Source organism: Sturnira hondurensis, unplaced genomic scaffold (genome assembly GCF_014824575.4).
Source record: "Sturnira hondurensis isolate 20B ecotype Veracruz unplaced genomic scaffold, ASM1482457v3 Scaffold0022201, whole genome shotgun sequence".
NCBI lineage: Eukaryota > Metazoa > Chordata > Mammalia > Chiroptera > Phyllostomidae > Sturnira > Sturnira hondurensis.
Genome location: NW_028094832.1, coordinates 11,041,418 through 11,062,648, shown reverse-complemented (window position 1 = coordinate 11,062,648; position 21,231 = coordinate 11,041,418). Strand labels below are relative to the sequence as shown.

At 45.7% G+C, this 21,231-nt stretch overlaps 1 protein-coding gene across 8 annotated transcripts in view; it reads right to left on the bottom strand.

Moving 5' to 3' along the window:
• The window catches only part of SEMA4D (semaphorin 4D), a 108,964-nt gene that overhangs the window by 87,071 nt on the left and 662 nt on the right, over window positions 1-21,231 (bottom strand). The gene's annotated exons all lie outside the window — the stretch shown is intronic.

Below are 21,231 nucleotides of genomic sequence, written 5' to 3'. Positions count from 1 at the left end.
GCATCTGGTTGGGACGCACAGCTGACTCTCAGGAAAACATGTGGCATGACTGGTGGTGGCACAAGGAACTGTCACCCATGCATTATCATTCTAGCTAAGCAAGAGGCAAGGGAGAGGAGTGGGGGGTGAGTTTTACTATTTGGCTAAAAAACAGTTAAAACTCAAGGAGAACAGTTCTATAAGCCCCCTCCCGGGCAGAGACCCCTAAATCCACAGAAGCCTTTGATAATGCAGACCTTGAGCTGTGCTGTGCAACGCCTTGGAGGAATGTGCGTGCACCCATATACACATGTGCACACACGCACAACGTGCTACAAATACCACCAATCCCTTTTCCAGCCCCACCATTCACAGGGGACACTGCAGTCCTGCTAGCATGGTAGATCTAACTGACTGATGCCTTTCCGAGAGCAAATGTCAAGAAAGGGCCTGGCCCTCAGGATACCCTGACCCCTACCCCCTAGACAAGCCCCAAGAGGCTGGTGATGGTTCCATTAGTCTCCAGTCTAAGTTCATTCATGTGTATTTGAAAACTTACAGATAAAATGCTTTCAAGTAGGCTTTCCTTTTCTCAGCACACTCCAAAATGAAAAATTCTTCAGATCAGTTAAATTAGTAAAAGAATGACTACCCAATTTATATAATAAACGGTGAAGCCCAAGCATAGGTGCTTCAGGAGGAAAATAGAAACGACCAGTAAGTTGCAAAGAAGTGATCGGAGACCTGTAATCTCCTCTCTTCCCCATTATCCTGGTGAGTTCTGAACTCACCAGTGACTCTGAGGGGTGGGCACAATGCTGTTCTGTCCACAGGCCAGCCACCTTGGGTCAAAACTGAACATGCATATGCCCTTGACTCCAACATTTTGATTCTAAAATTCTTTCCTATAAAAACATTCACGGAGGTACACCAAGGAAAAGTTTCAAGGATGTGGCAGACTGGGAGGCATCCACACTTCCACCGGGGCTGAGGGCACATGCCCCACGAAGGACATGCAGCCCTCACAGAGCAATGTCGGGCACACAAAGCAAGTGTGTCTCTGCCAGAGTGCTGAGTGGTAAAATCAAGCTGCAAAACCCTGGTGGCCACCCCTTGGGGAAAGCACCATCCATGTGAACATGTCCTACCATGTGTACATGTGCACACACGTGTGTGCGTCTGAAACGCATGGAGAAGACCTGAGGAACACAGCTCTCAGGGGCAGACACCTTGGGCACAAGGCTTCTACTCTTTGTTCTCTTTATTTTTAAAACAATAAAAATGCCATTTAAATGAAGGAAAAGTTAGTCAGCATATCTGATTTCCTGTTCACACTAAAGATTCAATGAGTATTTTTGTAGAAACACCATTAAAAGAAAAGGCCCCAGCAGCAGAGATAAAAACTCACATAAAAAGACAGAAAGCCCTTTCCTGCTTCCTTTCTGAATAACACAAAATTATCATACAAAGCAGCGAGTTTCCACAGTGCTCTTTCTATACTTCCCATGAATGCAGAAAGCAGCTGTGGTTTCCACTTTCCTGCTGATAAAGCCTCACTGGAACACATCCTGGTGAAGGCGAATGCCTGCCAGCCTTGCCTGCCCTGCCTGGCCTGGCTGCCGCCTCGCTCCCCACCCCAGACTATTCCACTGGCTTCTCCTGTGATCCAGTAGGCTGCAAAATACATCCACCTTGGGCTGTGCATATGGCCAGGTCCCTTTGGAAAAAGGGTCTTTGCAGATGTAATTAATTTAAGAGTGTTAGGATGAGACTGATCATTTCAGGTCATCTGAGTGGACCCTACATCCAATGACAAGTGTCCTATGAGACACACACACTCCAGAGAAAAGGTCATGTGGTGATGCAGCAGAGATTGTAGTGCTACGGCCATGAATTCAAGGGTGCCCGGAGCACCAGATGCCAGCAGAGGCAGAGGGTCCTCCCCAGGGCCTTCAGGGAGCACGGCCCTGCCCACATTTTGATTTTGGATTTCTGACCTCCAGAACTGAGAGAGCATACATTCTGTTCCTCTAAGCCCCTAGTTTGTGATGTCTTGTTACGGCAGACCCAGGACACCTATGTGAGCACTATGATTCAATGAGGTTGGGGCATATGGCCTTCATGACCAGTTTGCAAGGAGGGCAGGAAGGCCTCCCTGCTACACAAACCATAAAACCATGTAGTATGAAACTCAAGCAGTTATCCTCATAGCACTATTAGGGTTCATCCTCCACCTTCCTACTCAGTGCCTATGTCCTGGGCTGCCCCTGCCTACCCTCAGGCTCTTCCCTCTCCCTGGGAGCCATAGGTGTCCCAGCCATTCCTGCCCTATAACACTCTACTGCGGACTTGGCAGCCTGATCACTTCACAGGCTCATGGTCCTATAGGCTGGAAATCCCAACAGACCATTGTGGAGCCTAACATGGCCTTTCAGGGGCTCAGGATTCTTCATAGCACAATGGTCACAGAGCCGTTAACCCCTTACTAGGCATCTTGGGGATCCAAGATCCAAGTAATCCTGAGGCCATGGGGGTAGGTGGGGCAGACACTGCATTCCAGTGACAGCAATGCTGATGGATTTGCAACCAAGTTTGTAAAATTGCCAAAGCCCGTTGCCCCATTCAGCTTCCCACTGTTTTCCACTCACTATTGAGTTCTGATTCAGAGTTCCTTGTTGGTCAGTGCCACTTTCAAGATTCCCTCCCTGATAGCAGGCATCTCCCATCAGCACCTATATGCCGTGGTCCAGCTGGAAGCACCTCATCTGGTCTGCTCTCCCTCTGCCCACGACTGCTGGGTCTTGACCCCTACCACAAACACAGTGCCTAGGACATGCCGAGTATATTACATGAAGTGAACAGTGGATATCTAAATGACAGGGGTCAATGCAACAAGAAACAGAACAATGCAGTGAGAAGACCCACCTGCACTGTAGTAACCAGGGGGGTTTCCTCAAGGAGTGAGGCGCAGGTAGAGAGACCCCCGAAGAGTTAGCTGTGGGGTAGAAGAGGAGGAGGAGGGGCAGCTCCTGGCTGAGGCACGGGCTTTGGAATGAGTTGGTGACAGGATGCCAGTCGGGAGGTCTCAGACTGGAACTCCGGGAGCCCAGCTACAGGTAGAAGTGAGCTGTGTGCCCTGGGAAGTGAGCTGTAACAATCAAGGACCCTGTGTCCTGAATGGAGAATAAAAGTGCAAAAGTGTTCACAACATATTCATAATGGCTCAAGCCAGAAACTAAGCCAAGGGAAACTGTGGCACATGACCACATGGCATACCAGACAGTAGGTTCAAAGAAGAGCCCAGGTAAGCCGCCCAGCCCTACCCCACACCCGGGAGTGACAGAACTGAAGCATGTGTAGAACCCATGGAACACAGGAACGCAGCCAGGATGTACCTATGTGTCAACTGCACGAAAGTGGTACCCCAGGGAAGCAGTGAGGAGGACCCAGGAGCTTCGGGCCACATTGTTCTGTGTGTCATACGGTTGGGCTACACTTGTGAGCAAAGCCAGACCGTGTGCCCATCACTATAAAGTGTGCAAACATCTCACTAAGGAGAGGAAGAGGAAAATGGAAGGATGAAAATGGAGAAGGAGGGCAGATCAGGCAGTTCCATTAGTGGTGACCTTCCCTTGCATTTCAAGATAGGAAAGGGACCGAAAACAGGTGCCACCACCAAGTTAGGCCAAGGGACCAACTGGTGGTGGGTGGCCATGGGAAGAGGGCAGCTGGAAGCCAGGTGACCTCTTCCAGGTGGACCCGACTCCAACAGGCTCTTCCTGGCCTCAACAGCCAGAGGGTGTGTGTCTTTGCCCATCAGCTGCCTATTTCCTGCTGTTCTCCTGGAGCGTGTCTGCAGAAGGTGTCCCAGAGAGTAGGTCCCATCACACAGGCCCTGCTGAGGCTGCACACACCACACACAGGGTGGCAGGTCAAGGCAGGGCCTCCTGGCTAATGCACACTGCCTAACAGGCTCTCCTGGAGCCGAGCACAAAAGAGCCTGTGCCCATTGCCAGCCCAGCAGGCACCTCTGGTGCATGCACACAGCAACCGAACACCCCGGCTCCAGTAGCTGGCCCTCGCCTTGTCTGGGAGAGGCCATCTTGGCTGTTCTGCTTCCCATGGGATGTTTTTCACTTAAAAGGACAAAAAACAATAAAACACCCACCTGGTTTTTTAGACAAGTATAACAAGAGAAGTATCAGACTCTTAGGACATCATATTTGTGTGTCTATGTGTGTGATTGAGAGCTGGGTTTTCCATTTATTTTTCTTCTATGATTCCCTTACAAGTATTCCTGCAGAACACCAGAGACTGGCAGACGAGCATCAAGAGAAGACATCATCAGCATGTGATCAAGTGCTCGTGTGACCACCACCCTGGGTGCAATCTCTCTAGTCATTGAGCTGCTCTAGAATTCCCTGAGCTGCTTGTCAAACCTGCAGATGCACATCCCAGAAGGTTTGGATGTAACTGGGCAGGTGCGGGGAGACACTGGGGCTTTGTTTTGTTCATATTTTATTTAACGTTTACTGTATTGTTTTCCTTTACCTTTTATTCCCTTTATACTCCCCTCCCCCCAGCAATTACCACACTGTTGTCCATGTCCATCAGTTCTATTTCCTTTCGCTCAATCCCTCCATGCACTAACCTCCCCTGAATTAGCTGTCATCTGCTCTCCATCTATGAGTCTGTCCCCATTTTCCTTGTTAGTTCAGTTTATTCATTATATGCCACACGAGTGAAATCATATGGTATTTGTCTTTCTCTGACTGGCTTATTTCACTTAGCATAATGTTCTCCAGGTCCAATCATACTGTCCCAAAAGGTAACATTTTCTTCTTCTTTTTTGACTCAGTGGTACTCCATTGTGTAAATGTCCACAGCTGTTTCTTAAAAATATTTTATTGATTATGCTATTAGAGTTGTTACATATTTCTGCCTTCTTTTACCCTCCACCTTGCACCCCCGTCCGACCCACATTCCCCCTCTTAGCTCCTGTCCATGGGTCCTACCTACAAGTTCTTTGGCTTCTCCATTTCTCATACTATTCTTAACCTCCCTGTCTATTTTGTACCTACTATTCATGATTCTTATTCCCTGTACCTTTTCCCCCATTCTCTCCCTCTCACTCCCCACTGGTAACCCTCCACGTGATCTCCACTTTTATGATTCTGCCCTGTTCTAGTTGTTTGCTTAGTTTGTTTTTGTTTTCTAGGTTTGGCTGTTGATATTGTGAGTTTGTTGTCACTTTACTGTTCAGTTTTGATCTTCTTCTTTTCCTTAGCTATAAGTCCCTTTAACACTTCATATAATAAAGGATTAGTGATGATTAACTCCTTTAACTTGACCTTATCTGGGGAACACTTTAACTTCCTTTCCATTCTAAATGAAAACTTTGTAGGATAGAGCAATCTTGGATGTAGGTCCTTGCCTTTCATGACTTGGAATACTTCTTTCCAGCCCCTTCTTCCCTGTAAGGCCTCTTTTGAGAAATCAGCTGACAGTCTTATGGAAATGCCTTTGTAGGTAACTGTCTCCTTTTCTCTTGCTGCTTTTAAGATTTTCTCCTTATCTTTCATCGTGGGTAATGTAACTATGATGTGCCTTGGTGTGTTCCTCCTTGGGCCCAACTTCTTTGGGGCTCTCTGAGCTTCCTGGACTTCCTGGAAGTCTATTTCCTTTGCCACATTGGGGAAGTTCTCCTTCACTGTTTGTTCAAATAAGTTTTCAACTTCTTGCTTTTCCTCTTCTCTTTCTGCCACCCCTATGATTTGGATGTTGGAATGTTTAAAGTTGTCCCAGAGGTTCCTAAGGCTCTCATAACATTTCTGAATTCTTGTTTCTTCATTATGTTCTGGTTGAATGCATATTTCTTCCATCTGGTCCAAACCATTGATTTGAGTCCCAGTTTCCTTCCCATCACTGTTGGTTCCCTGTGCATTTTCCTTTATTTCATTTTTCATAGCCTTCACTCTTTCCTCTATTTTGTGACCGTACTTAACCAATTCTGTGAGCATCCTGATTACCAGTGTTTTGAACTGTGCATCTGATAGGTTAGCTATCTCTTCATTGCTAGTTGCATTTTTTCTGGAGCTTTGATCTGTTCTTTCATTTTGGCCATTTTTTTTGTTTGTTTCAGCATGCCTTTTACGTAATAGGGGCAGAGACTTAGGTGTTCACCAGGGAAAGTCAACCCATGTAGCTATGTTGTGGCACTGTATGTGGAGGAGGGGGTCCAAAAGGGAATAATGCCACTTGCTGGACTCTCTGCCAGCTTGCAGTAACTTTCTCTACTACCAACAAGAAAATTGGCCTGTTCTGGTGCTGATTCCAGGGTAGGTGGGTTTTTGTACCTTTTAGGACCCTGTGGATCTCTCCAACAAATTCTCCTGTGAAGCTGGGAGATTCTCCCACTGTCAAAACTCATAGGATTTTTCAGTCAGAGGTTTTGAGGCTTTATTTCCCTGCGCTGGAACCCTAGGTTGCATGGTCTGTCTCATTCCCCAATTATTCTTCCTGGTTTATCCACATGTAAATGTGGGACTGCCTGCTCTGCCAGCTGTCACCTCACCTGGTCCTCATGCCACCACCTTGCCTGCCCAGTCCTCCAGCCTCCAGCTGGCTGCAAGTCCTCTCTTCCCAGCTTCCCATCTCCACCCTTTTCAATAGTATGGATGAAAGTTTCTTCTTTAACTCCTTGGTTGTTGGACTCCATATAGTTCAACTTTTTGTCAGTTCTTTTTGTTTTTTGTTTTTAAAATTGTTGTTGTTCTTTTTGGTTGTGAGAGGAGGTACAGTGTGTTTACCTATGTCTCCATCTTGGCCAAAAGTCCATATATATGGGTATTGTTTTCTTACCCATTCAGCTACCTGATGTCTTTTGGTTGGAGCATTTAAACCACTTAAAGTTAAGGTGATTATGGATAGATATACATGTAGTGCCATTTTATTGTTAGATTATTTTCCTCTTTTTTATTCTTTCTCTTTTTCAAGCAAGCCCTTTAACATTTGTTGCAGTACTGGTTTGGTGTTAACAAAGTCCTTTAGCTGTTTCTTATCTGGGAAGCTCCTTATTTCTCCTTCAATTTTAAATGATAGCCTTGCTGGGTAAAGTAGTCTTGGTTGTGGGTCCTTGCTTTTCAGCCTTGAATATTTCACTTGAATATATGCCACTCCCTCCTGGCCTGAAATGTTCTGTTGAATAATCACATGACTATCTAATTGGTGTTCTCTTGTAGATGACTACCTGCTTTTCTCTTGCAGCTTTTAGGATTCTCTCCTGTCTTTAAGCCTTGTCATTCTATTTATGATGTGTCTTAGTGTTGGCCTCTTTGGGTACAACTTGTTTGGGACTCTGAGCTTCCCGGACTTGTGTGTCTTTTTCTTTTACCAGATGAAGGAAGTTTTCCATCACCATTTCTTCAAACAGGTTATCAATCCCTTGCTCACTCTCTTCTTCTTCTTCTGGTATTCCCATGATGTGGATGTTATGCTTCATGTTGTCCAAAATGTTTCTTAAGCTCTCCTCATATATGCTTTTTCCTTTTTGCTGCTCTGCCTTTGTGTTTTTTCTACCTTGTCTTCCAAATCACTGATGTGATCCTCTGCTTCATCTAACCTATTTTTTATTCCTTCCAGTATATTATTTATTTCAGATTCTGCATTCTTTATTGCTGACTGGTCTTTTTTTAATGGTTTCTATATCTTTTTTCATGCCTTTGAGTATTCTTATAATCATCACTCTAAACTCTATCTATCAAATTGTTTGCCTCCATTTCATCTAGTTCTTCTTGTGGAAAATTCTCTTGTTCTTTCATTTTAGGCTTGTTTCTTTGTCTTCCCATTTTGGTTGCTTCTTTGTATTTTCCACTTTTGTTGTTAAACTAATTAGCCACTAAACCAATCCGTTAGTTAATATAATCAAGCTGAAATCAGCAGCCTAGTTTAAGCACCACAGGGTGGGGCAGAGTAATTTCTGTGGGCAGGGCTACTGCTTCCCCGCAGGCTGATGCCATTTGGAAGGGAGTGGTCTGCCTGAGAGAGGTGGCTTCTATGGGGAATGAGTCAGCACAGGGATCCTGGTGGCTGTTCCTTCAGTTCTCTCCCTAGAGCCACCAACCTCACACTCTCCTCGAGTGTCTCTAGTCCACTCTGCTCTCTCTTGGCAGAACCCAGGCTAAGTGGCTTCAAACAAAATTGTACGTGTTGGCCCTTTAAGAGGCTCTGTGTGTCTCTAGCCATCTCTCCCTGGCAGACAGAAACCCTGCTGCTTTTCACAGCTGGGTGTTATCTGGGTTCCTTTCTGGCTCTGGTGCTGTAGTCTAGGGAGCCCAGCTTGGGGTTTAGACCCCACGCTTCTCAGGGGGAACCCCCCGGCCACTGAATTATCCCTCAGAATCTCCAGTTGCTGCCTGTGGGAGCCCAGCCAGCACTCTCACATCTCCTCTGCGCTTCTTACCATTCACGTTGTAGTGAAGTGGCTTCTTCTGTCTGTCTATGGTCATAAGGCCTCTCTCCACCTGGTGTTCAGTTGGTATTCAGGATGATTTTTCTACAATTTAGTTATAATTACAGGTTGGTTCTGGGAGTAGGTTAGGGTAGCTTCCACTTACTATCCAGCAATCTTGGATCTCTGTTTTTTTTTTAAGGATCCCAGGCTCAAGAATGAAAGAGGGGCCCTGACCAGTGTGGCTCAGTTGGTTGGGTGGGCATAATTCCACAAAGTGAAGTCACTGGTTTGATTCCCCATTAGGGCACATGCCTAGATTATGGGTTCAATTCCTTGTCAGGTGTGAATGAGAGGCAACCAATGATCAATGTCTCTCTGTCTCTCATCAAATGTTTCTCTCCCCCTCTCCCCCTTGTTTTAAAAAGAAATCCTAAAAACATAAATAAAAATAAAAATAAGTAAAACCCTAAAAAAAGAGGGAGTTTCCTGAAGACCCTACAGACATTAAAAAGATAATAAAGAAATATTATAGGTAGGGGGATACACTCTGCCTCCTCACACAACCGAAAGAAGGACAACAACAAATTTAAAAACTGAAAGAAACCAGAACTATCAGAAAATCAAACTGTATGGAAGTCTGACAACCAAGGAGTTGAAGAAGAAATATTCATCCAGACTGGTAGGAGGGGTGGAGATGGGCAGCCAGGTGGAGAGGACTCACGCCAAGGTGGAGGCTGAAGATCCAGTGCCGCCAAGATGGTGACTAACAGGGCAGGTGGTCCCACATTTGTGTGCGATGAACAGAGAGGAACAACTGGGGAGTGAGACAGACCACACAACCCAGGGTTCCAGCAAGGAGAAATAAAGCCCCTAAACCTCTAACTGAAAAAACCTGTGTCAGCTGAGGCAGCAGGAGAAACTCCCAGCCCCACAGGAGAGTTCATTGGAGAGACCCACAGGGCCCTAAAAGGGAAGAGGTTTGCTGCGCCCCGGCAAATACCTAAGGCTCTGCCCCTTACTACATAACAGGTGTGTCGAGACAAAAAAAAATAATAAGTGGCCAAAATGAAAGAACAGATCAAAGCTCCAGAAAAAATGCAACTAGCAATGAAGAGATAGCTAACCTATCAGATGCACAGTTCAAAACACTGGTAATCAGGATGCTCACAGAATTGGTTAAGTACGGTCACAAAATAGAGGAAAGAGTGAAGGCTATGAAAAATGAAATAAAGGAAAATGCACAGGGAACCAACAGTGATGGGAAGGAAACTGGGACTCAAATCAATGGTTTGGACCAGATGGAAGAAATAAGCATTCAACCAGAACATAATGAAGAAACAAGAATTCAGAAATGTTATGAGAGCCTTAGGAACCTCTGGGACAACTTTAAACATTCCAACATCCAAATCATAGGGGTGGCAGAAAGAGAAGAGGAAAAGCAAGAAGTTGAAAACTTATTTGAACAAACAGTGAAGGAGAACTTCCCCAATGTGGCAAAGGAAATAGACTTCCAGGAAGTCCAGGAAGCTCAGAGAGCCCCAAAGAAGTTGGGCCCAAGGAGGAACACACCAAGGCACATCATAGTTACATTACCCACGATGAAAGATAAGGAGAGAATCTTAAAAGCAGCAAGAGAGGAACTTCTGGCCAAGATGGAGGCATAGGTAGACACAATGTGCCTCCTCACACAACCAAAATAACAACAATTTCGAAACAAAAAAACAACCAGAACTGACAGAAAATTGAAGTGTATGGAAGTCTGACAACCAAGGAATGAAAGTAAACACATTCATCCAGACTGGTAGGAGGGGCGGAGTTGGGCAGCGGGTCAAAGAGGGGTTGAAGCAAAGCAGTGGCTGGCGGACCCGGGGCATGCAAGGAAGTGGCTGGTGGACCCAGCAAGGCAGTGGATTGTGGAGGGGCACAGTGCATAAGGCGGCTGGCAGAGTAGGCGGTCCCACATTCACACACAGAAAAACCAGGCAAAACTGGGGAGCAAGAGAGATCGAGCAACCCACGGTGAGTGCAGGGAAATAAAGCCTCAAAACACCAAGTGAAAACACCTGTGGGGGTTGAGGTGCCGGGAGAAACTCCCAGCCTCACAGGAGAGTTCGCTGGAGAGATCCACAGGGCCCTAGAATGTACATACATTCACCTACCGAGGAATCAGCACCAGAAGGGCCCAATTTGCTTGTGAAAAGCAGGGGAAGTGACTGAAATCCGGCAGAGAGCTGAGCAAATGCCATTGTTCCCTCTCGGACCCTTGCCCCTCATTGTGTCACAACACAGCGATGTGGGTTGCCCTGCCCAGGTGAACACCTACAGCTCCGCCCCTCACCATGTAACACACATGTCAAGACAAAAAAAAAAAACTAATACAACTAAGCGGCAAAGAGATAGCCAACCTATCAGATGCACGGTTCAAACCACTGGTAATTAGCATGCTCACAGAATTGGTTGAATTTGGTTGCAAATTAGATGAAAAATGCAGGCTAAACTAATGAAATAAAAGAAAATGTACAGGGAACCAATAGTGATGGGAAGGAAACTGAGACTCAAATCAATGGAGTGGACCAAAAGGAAGAAACATCCAATCAGAAACAAATGAAGAAACAAGAATTCAAAAAAACAAGGAGAGGCTTAGGAACCTCCAGGATATCTTTAAATGTTCCAACTTCTGAATTATAGCAGTACCAGAAAGAGAAAAGAAACAACAACAAGTAGAAAAGTTATTTCAACAAATAATAAAGGAGAACTTCCCCAATCTGGCAAAGGAAATAAACTTTCAGGAAGTTCAGGAAGCTCAGAGAATCCCAAAGAAGTTGGATCCAAGGAGGAACACACCAAGGCACATCATAGTTACATTAACCAAGATTAAAATTAAGGAGAGAATCCTAGAAGCATCAAGAGATAAGGAGACAGTCACCTACAAAGGAGTACCCATCAGACTGTCAGCGGATTTCTCAAAAGAGACCTTATAGGCAAGAAGGGCCTGTAAAGAAGTATTCCAAGTCATGAAAGGCAAGGACCTACATCCAAGATTGATCTATCCAGCAAAGCTTTCATTTAGAATGGAAGGGCAGATAAAGTGCTTCCCAGATAAGGTCAAGTTAAAGGAGTTCATCATCACTAAGTCTTTATTATATGAAATGTTAAAGGGACTTATATCTAAGGAAAAGAAGATCAAAACAGTAAAATGACAACAAACTCACAACTATCAACAGCAAAATCTAAAAAACAAAAACAAACTAAGCAAACAACTAGAACAGGAACAGAATCACAGAAATGGAGATCACATGGAGGGATATCAGTGGGAGAGTGGGAGGGGAAGAATGGGGGGAAAGGTAGAGGGAATAAGAATCATAAATAGTAGGTACAAAATAGACAGGGGGAGGTTAAGAATAGTATGGGAAATGGAGAAGCCAAAGAACTTGTATGTAGGACCCATGGACATGAACTAAAGTGGGTGGGAGGACTGATGGTGGGGACGTGGAGGGGAATAAAAAGGAGAAAAAAATGGGACAACTGTAATAGAATAATCAACAAAATATATTAAAAAAGAGAAAAAGAAATATTATAAACAACTTTATGCCAACATGCTGACAACTTAGATGAAATGGAGAGATTCCTTGAAACATACAATTCATGAGGACTGACTCAAGAAGAAATAGAAAATCTTAATAGCCTTATAAAGTGAAGTCATAACTAAAAGCCTCCCCATAAAGAAAATACCACATGACTTCACTAGTAAATTCTATTAAACATTTAAGGAAAAAACAATACCAGAGCTACACAATCTCTTTTCTAAAATATAAATGAAGAGGGAACACTTCCTACATCATTGTGTGGGGCCAACATTAACCTGATACCAAAAGGAGACCTGTACACTGCCCACTACAAATCACTAAGAAAAATGAAGGAAGAACAGAGAGATAGTCCATGCTTATTGGTGCAATACTCTTAAGAAGTTAATTTTCTCCAAATTGATCTAAGGAATTAATGCAATGCCAGTCAAAACCCAAACAGGCTTTCCTGTGAAACACGAGAAGCTGATTTTAAGTTTGTATGGAAATGCAAACAACCTAGAATAGACAAAATAACTGAAAACAAGCAGAGCTGGAAGGCTTACAGAACCTAACTTTGAGTTACTATACAGCAACAGTCATGAAGACAGCATGGTGTGGGGGCCAGCGGGGAATAAGCCATAGTGGACCAGAATCGAGTACAGAAACAAAGCCACACAGCCATATTCAATTATGTTCCAAACATGCCAAGAGACATCAGTGGGAAAAGATCGTTTCTTTAATAAATAGTGCTGGAACAACTGGATATCTTTATGCAAAACATGAATCTTAATCCTTAGCCCTTTACAGTTAAAAATTTGTCTGCCCTTAAAAGACATCATTAATAAAATTAAAAGGCATGCCAGAGACTAAGAGAAAATACTTGTCATAAAAATTCTGACAAAAGATTTGACTCCAGAGTATGTAAACAACCCTTACAACTCAAATATAAGGCAGCCCAATTTGGAAGACAGCAGAAGATTTGATCAGATACTTAAAAGGATACACACAATACAAATAGCTAATAAACAAACACTGGCAAAGATATTCACTTAAATGATACAACATTATAACATACCCACTAGAATAGCTAAAATTAGAGACTGACGAGAGCAAATGTTGGCAAGGATGTGAACAACTGCACTCACACAGAAGCAGTAGGGGTGGAAAATGATACATCTACTTTGGAAAACAGTATGCAGTTTCTGATAAATTAAATATACACTTCCCACACAACCTGCTCATCAGGATACCCAAGAGCAAACGCATGTCCACACTAAGATTTGCACATGAATGCATAAATAATTTTTATTGTGGTGAGAAATACGTAAGATTTACCACTTCAACTATTTAAAAGTGTACGATCAGTGACATTTGAGCACATTCATCATGTTATGCAACCACCACATGTTAAGCAGTCTCCCCCTTGTCCCCTCCTTCAAACCCTGGCAACAACCTAATCTGCTTTCTGTCTCTATGAATTTGCCTAGTCTTGACATTTCATGTAAATCAAATCATAAATATGTGTCCTTTTATGTCTATTTTCACCAAGCATGTTTTTAGTGGTCATCCATGCAGGAACATGTGTCAGTGCTCCATTCCTTTACGGTCAAATAATATCCCCTTGTCTGGATGGACCACATTTGGTTACCCATTCAGTGGTGGACAGACGGGTTGTTTTCATCTTTTGATTGTTCTTAATAGTGCTGCTATGAACAGTTGTGTACGGTGTTTATTTGGATTTTTCAATTCTTTTGCATACATGTCCATGAGTAGAATTGTTGGGGTATATAATTCCATTTTAACTTTTTGAGGAATCTGTACACTGTTTTCCAAAGTCACTGCACATTTTGCATTCACATCAGCAGTGTAGGAGGGTTCTAACTTCTCTATGTGTTCATCAACACTGATTTTCCTTTTTTTTTTTGACAAAAGTCATTCTGGTTAGTGGGAAGTGGTCTCTCATCGTGGTTTTGAGTTGCATGTCCCTAGTGACTAATGATGTTGAGCATCTTTTCATGTGCTTATTCATCATTTCTATATTTTCTTTGGAGATATGTTTTCTAATGTTTTAACTAGCTATCTGTCCTTTTGTGTTGAGTTGTAGCTCACAGCACTCACATTCACAACAACCCTGAATAGGAAGCAATCCAAACATCCACCGACAGGTTAATGAATCAATAAAACATCGCATACCCACAAATGAAACAGGACTCACCAACGAAGACGTGAATTACTCAGCAACACATAAGAATCTCAGAAACATTGTGTGGAAAGAAAGAAGCTAGATACACAAAGGCTGTAACACATGCTTCCACTGTGAAACTCTTGAAAAACAAATCTCATCTATAATAATCTAATCTCAACAGATCAGTGATTGCCTGGGCAGGAGGAAGGAGCTGAGTGCAAAGGAGCAACAGGGAATTTTGGGAGGACTCACAGGAAAAACAACCGCTGTCTCCGGTGCTCAACTCTGGTGCAGCAGCAGGCGGCCTCCGACAATACCTGAATGGGTGAATGGTCGTGGCACGCTGACCTGCAGGCCAGTGTTTATCAACCCTGGCCTCCATCATGATTACAGTGGCAGGTCCATAATGATATACATTTGTCAAAACTTACTGAACAGTGTACTTAAAACAAGCACCTTTTATTGTATGTAAATTATACCTCAATAAATTTGGTTAACAAAACACTGTTTCTACAGACAAGCACCAGAGTCTAATGTGCACCTAGAATGAGGAGCATGCCCAGCCTCCGCCTTCCTGTCTGCCCCAAGACTGCACTCAGGAGGGCAGCATGTGCTTAGCCCAATGCCTCTTACACTCCCTGATGTGTCTGAATCCCCTCCATGGCCTGTGAAAACAAAAAGCTTCTGACTCAAGGGGTTCGGGATGGAGCTGAGAACCTGCACATCCAACCAGTTCAGAGGATTCAATGCTGCCAGCATGGGGACCACGCCTTAGGAAGTGCTCTCTCCTGTTCCTAGTGTTCAGTGCATGTGGAGTTAAGTTGGTGTTGTATGTAAAACCCTGGCCCTTGCTAGGGGCTGCAGCCTCGCTGTAGGAAATGACAGGCTAATTCAGGAGGGAATGCTCACAGTCCACCTGACAACTGGACAAGCACAAGGTCAAGGCCTCACTTTCAGCCCGTTTCCCAACCCCATGCCCCTGTGGACCTGGCCCCTTTCTCCTACCCCAAACAGTTGTGCTCTCTTCTGAGAGCGCAGCTGCCCCTGCCCAGGGGCTGGGCAACTCAGTTCTTAAGGCCTCCTGAGCCCACCACCCCTGAGGGCCCCTGCTGTGCTCACGGCTCAGCCCTCTGAGCTGTCATAACCATTCTCTGCTACCCGGGCCCCTTCACCTACCTCTGGACCCAAGGGCCAAGCAGAGGCACCCTGCATACTACAGGCAAATGACAGCTTACAGGGAACAGCTGGCCTGACTCAGAAACCCCACTCATTTGCCCAACTCATCTCCTAGGACTGGAAGATCCTGGCAGGAGCTCCCCTCACTTCCTTCCCCTCTGTTCCATCCTGCCGTTCAGGGACAGACATAAGCCAGAGGTCTTCTCTCACCATGCCTTTTGCCCATCAGATCATCCTCTTCTGTCTTAAACTCTTGGCATCCACCCCCGCCCTCCCCCCCAAGGACCACTTCTCAGGTCACCAGTGACCTCCATGCTGTAAGGTCAACTCTCAGTCCTTGCCTAACTGGACCGCTGGCTGGGCAGTCCTTCCTCCCCAAGAACCTCCTGCCATGCTTTCCCCACCCCACACCCCTATGGCCTTCTCCTCTCTCCCTGGCCAGGCCTTCCTGGTCCATCAGCCTGAGACCTCTCTTCTCCTCCATCTACCCACCTCCCTGGAGTCTGACTCACAGCTTTAAAAACATCACATCTGTGTGGGCATCACCCAGCTCAGGACTCTTCCCTCAGCTCCAGTTTTTTTGTGTGAGGCAAGCCCCTCACCACCTTTGTGTGGATGGAGATGGAGCATACAAGGCACTGCCTGGAGAGCTGATCATCCTCTTGAGTTCTCCATCTCAAGGTGATGCTGACCTATCCCCTTGGCTGTCTGAGCAAAGAATCCCAGGGTCATCTGGACTCTTCTATTGCTCCAACCATCCTGTTAGCTCCATTTTCATGACACACCCAGAATCTGACAAGACCTGGGCTCCTGCCTCTCTCAGTGGTCACGCCACCCTCTGGCCTCGCTCCATTGTGCTTGGATATCCCCTTGTCCCCAGTCACTCTGCACCTCTTCCACACCACTGGCTCAGGAAGGCCCACTGGCTGTCTGATTTCAAATCCCAAACATTCCCAACTGTTGGCTCCTTGAGTGTCTGGACCCACACTTTCTTTCTGCAGACCACTAAGGCCCCATAGGTGACATAATCTTGACACATTGCTCTCTGTAATCATCCATCTCCCTCAACTTGACCTGAAGCTCCCAGTGGGCAGGCCTTCTGTTTCTTGGTTTCTTGCTATAACTGGTGCTCAAAACACATTTACAGGGGAAGCAGTGAGACTTCATGAAATGAACAAATTTGTGAGTGGAGAGAAGCTTAAAGATCCAACTCCTTCAACTCAAGAAAAATGAGCAATGGGATATCACCTACCAAGGTCACAACCTGCTGAGTTCCCTGAATGCCTGGATGGCACAGCTCTGCTTGGATAGGACTTCAAAACCCTTCAAAGAACTGGGAAGCACAAACTGCACCAGAGGTGAATGGGAAAAGGGGGTGTATGCTGTACCCATCCTCATGGCAGGTGGCTCAAGGCGACACAGACATGACCCAAGATTCAGGGTTTAGCACAGCTGTGCCCTCCCTCAGCCACAAAAAAGCATTGGTCAACAAAACACAACAACCAAAATTCCCAAACACAAGGTGAGAACAAAGGAACACAGCTTCAGGCTCTTATTTAGGGCAGGCCCCTGAATACAGTGTCCCTCCAAACAAAACCAAAACACACACCCGGCCTAAAACCCCCAAATGCTAGAATCTGGAGATCAGAGCAAATTATATTCTGGTGTTAAAAGCAGCTCAAATTTCTTGTAACAGGGCAGGAAAATAAAATACCCCAAAACTAGCCCTGGCTGGTGTAGCTCAGTGGATTGAGCGCGGGCCTGCGAACCACACGATCGTGGTTCAATTCCCAGTCAGGGCACATGCCTGGGTTGCAGGCCAGTTCCCAGCAGGGGGCTCATGAGAGGCAACCATACATTCATATTTCTCTCCTTCTCTCCTTCCCTTCCCCTCTGAAGATAAATAAATAAAATCTTTTAAAAAAAGAGAAAAAAATACTCAAAAACTAGAATTTCAGGCAACTTATACTTTTCACTTTGTGGACTTACCATTTTTATACTTTTTCTGTTGTTGTACATTAAGGAGAAAACAGACAAAACCTTGGAAAATTAGGGCAACAGCCCACGGTGGCAGGCTTTCCCAACTGGTTGTGGAGACACCTGCAAAGGCCCTGACCCACCTTTGCTTTCACTTCTGAAGTGGAATGTGCTTCTCCACCAGAACCAGGGCTGTGGTGGGTCTGAGGTGAGTACCTCCTGCCCCACAGCCCATGACCCAGGACAGCACGATCTCTGCTCACGCTCCCATTGCTGGGTCATACACTGCTGTTGAACTTTCAGGGTTTGGGTTTTGTCTACCTTCTGCCAAGAGCAGGGAATCTATCAGTGTCTGTGTTTGCATGGTTTACAAAGCATTATTCAGAGGGTACATGACTCCTGATTCATTGAGTGTCTCATGTGTCTAATTTTCCAAATCATCTCTCACGCTTTTTTAGAGAGAAAAAGGGGAAGAGAGGAAGAAAAAGAGGGGAAGAAACATCAATGCAAGAGAAATATCAATCGGTTGCGTTTCATACATACCCAAACCAAGGACCAAACCTGCAACCCAGGCATGTACCCCTACCGGGAATGGAACTTGTAACCTTTCACTTTGTGGGATGACGCTTAACCAACGGAGCCACACCAGGCATGGCTAAGTCACATCATCTCTTATTAAGGTGTGTAAGGAATTTCTACAAATCGAATGCCATTTAAAATAAATTTATATATATATATAGAAAATTAGAATATTTAAAATAGGTTATTATGTTACTTAATGAAGACCTCTTCTTAAAAATTATTTTTAAGATTATGAAAGTAATTCCACTGTAAAAGAAATAAACCAAACAAATATATGTAAGAGATATAAGTATCTGCTTCCCCCTCCCCCCTTCCAACACACATGCACAGACTCACACGCACCTTCCTCCCACCCATCCCTGACAGTGGATACTTTTGCTCAGAGCTGTGTCCCCAGAGCCTGGAGCAGTGGCCATCCCACTCATCTACACAACGGGCACTCCACAAAGACCTATTCCATAAAGTGTGTGACCTTTCAGATGGGTGTCTCTGCACGGGTACCTACACACGTGTGACATTTTTACTTCATATATGGATGCTTCTTTTACAGTAAACCTTTTAACTCTTTCATGAAGTGAAGAATTTTATGGCATGTTTTTTGGGGGATATGGGGTTCTTAGACTATTATTAACCTTTTATTATGGAGAATTTTGGAAATACACAGAAGTGGACAGAACAGCAACAAACCCTCAGACACCCTCACCCAGACCCAACAACTGTCTATACATGGACAGATCCCAAACCCAGTATCATGTCCTCTGCAAATATTCCACTGCCTTTGGTAAAAGGTAATGATCTTTTCCATTTTAAACACAGCCACAGTGCTGTTAAGGAATATGATCATTCTTTAAAATCATCATTTGCACAACAAATGTCCAACTGTCTCGTAAACACCATGCTTTTTGACAGGAGTGATTTTTGGAAATGCTGGTCTGACTGCATTTCATTCAAAGCCTGAAATCCTGGGGTGCTGCTAAGATGTGATCCAGGATGGGATGCAGCCTCTGCTTTCATAGGCATCTGAGATTTTTAAGCCAAATAACAGAGTCTGTCCCAATAGACAAAGACTCACACAGGTGTGTAGGTAGGGGCACGGCACGGGAGCTGCTGGAGTGCCTGGGCAGTAGCAGGGAGCTGCCATGCCTGCATGTAGGAAGGTTAGGCAAGTGGGAAAGTGACCCACTTCAAGGAACTGGGATTAGCCAGTTTCCTGGTCCTAAGGTGGACCTTTACTGGCATGCTGAAATCACCACCCTAGCTCTAGGCAAGGCCTGACTGGACATGGCTGTGAGTTGTGCCATCCCCAGTGCAGAGGAGCCAGCCTGACCTGCCCACTCCTAGTAACGCCCAGAGACTCGCCCTAAGACAGCCAGGGCAAACAGAAGCAGAGGAAGAGAGGGCCTCCCACCACGCCTCTGTCACTGTTTTCTCCACTTTCCTTCTTACCTTCTATTCTCCCTTCTGGAATGGTGAAAGGTCAAGGGAGAAACAGTTGTCCCCAGCACAGAATTAAAGGACCAAAGCCTTTCTCTTGGGAACAACCGTCAACAGTCAGCACATGACAAATTCATTTGTATATTTTACAGACAGCCTCACCACACCCCTGCCACCTTGTACTCCTAGACAGGTAACGGGTCACTGTCGTTGCTCCTAGAAGAGACTAGGGGTGGGGGATGGGGACCACTGCCTGCCATCTCAACTTCCCAGGAGTTCTTTTTACCAAGTAAATTCTTAGCATGAAGGGGAAAGTTGCTATAAATTCTAAAATAATCAGGAAGCCAATTTACTTGCACAGCTGCAGGCACCTAACCCACGGACACTAGGGACACCCACAAGACATAGGTCCCATGAGCTCTGGCCCCAGGCTCACCACACAAGACATCAAGACATGGGTCAGGAGGAGGCTCTGCGACCACCCTCCCAGTCCCACCCATCCCTCTCCTACCACCAGACGTGGGACAGAGGAAGGGGTGGGAGGCTTGGGCCTATCCACACTGGGTGTAGGAGAGATGGATTCCCTCCAGAGGCAGAGACAACCATTGATCTTTGCAATGCATTATTGATTTTGCTGTGTGCTAGCACCAATGAATAGTCATCCCCACACTCAGAGCCAGCCATTAGTGTGCACTCCCAACCACTGGCCTAGACATCTCTCCCTGGTGTGGAGAAGGTGCTTGAGATGCAATCAGCCTAAGACTACTCACATGGTGGGGCTCATCTCCCTCCCCAGACACACTGTGAGGCCCTGCACCCCACATTTCAGCCTGGAACTCTAGGCAAGGCCACCAGAGCACCCTAGTCACCAGAGGAGAAGTCTCTGCAAGGCTCCATTTCCCAGCAGATATGTGTGCTGGTCAGGAGGGTGAACAGAGGAACTCAATGGTACCCTTTCAGAGGGCACAGACAGACTCATGGTGAAGCTCATCAGAGAAGCCAGTCCCATCCCATGTCAGCTCAAAGTCCTGTAACACCCTGCAAGGGAGGGACCCCGAAAAGGAGGGACCCAGCAGTCGCCTCTGTTCTAGCCACTTGTTTTTATTTCTCAATTTTATTTACCTGGCAGATATACTATAGACACATATCATCAGTCTGAGGGTTTGGCCCCATAGGGGGACAGTCCTTGCCCACAGAAATGCCTGGTGTGTCCTCTCATTCCTGTTTTTTCTCCCCGGTAGCACACAGTGCCTGGACTACTCAGAGCAGGACTGCTTTATTCTTCTTCACTCTTGCAGGCAATGTGCACAGACATCAACCGTTCAAGTGACAACTGGGGCATTATCTCTTCTAGAATCCTGGCCCCACTGCTACTGCCTGAGTTGGCCTATTTCTGGGACACAGTAATCACTCCCAAATAACGGCACCCAGACAGCCAGCGGGCAGGCCCCAGGCCTGGGGCAGATATGAGTGGACAGGTCGGCAATGTCACTTCACCCCCTGGGACCTTCAACTCGATGGCACCTAGTGGATTTAAACAGACTCAGAACAGGAGGGCCAGCTGCTTGGCCACAGGCCCCAGGTCCGGCCTGGCCAACAAGGCCAGGGATGTGCTCCACGTAGAGGGAGGTTTACAAAACAAAAGCAGCGCTATTTCATGAGGCACACACTCCAGAAAGCAAGGCCCAGCCCTCAACTACAAGCCTCATTTTCAGTGCACTACCCACCTACAGACTTCCATGCACCCCCACCACCCAATAGTAAATCCAATAAATTAATAAGGCAACCAGGACCCAACTCTTCCTTTCCTTGTTTGCACAGGAGAACCTGCAGCGGACTCAGCACGCCACGCCGCCCACCTGCCCCCGTCACCGCCAGCT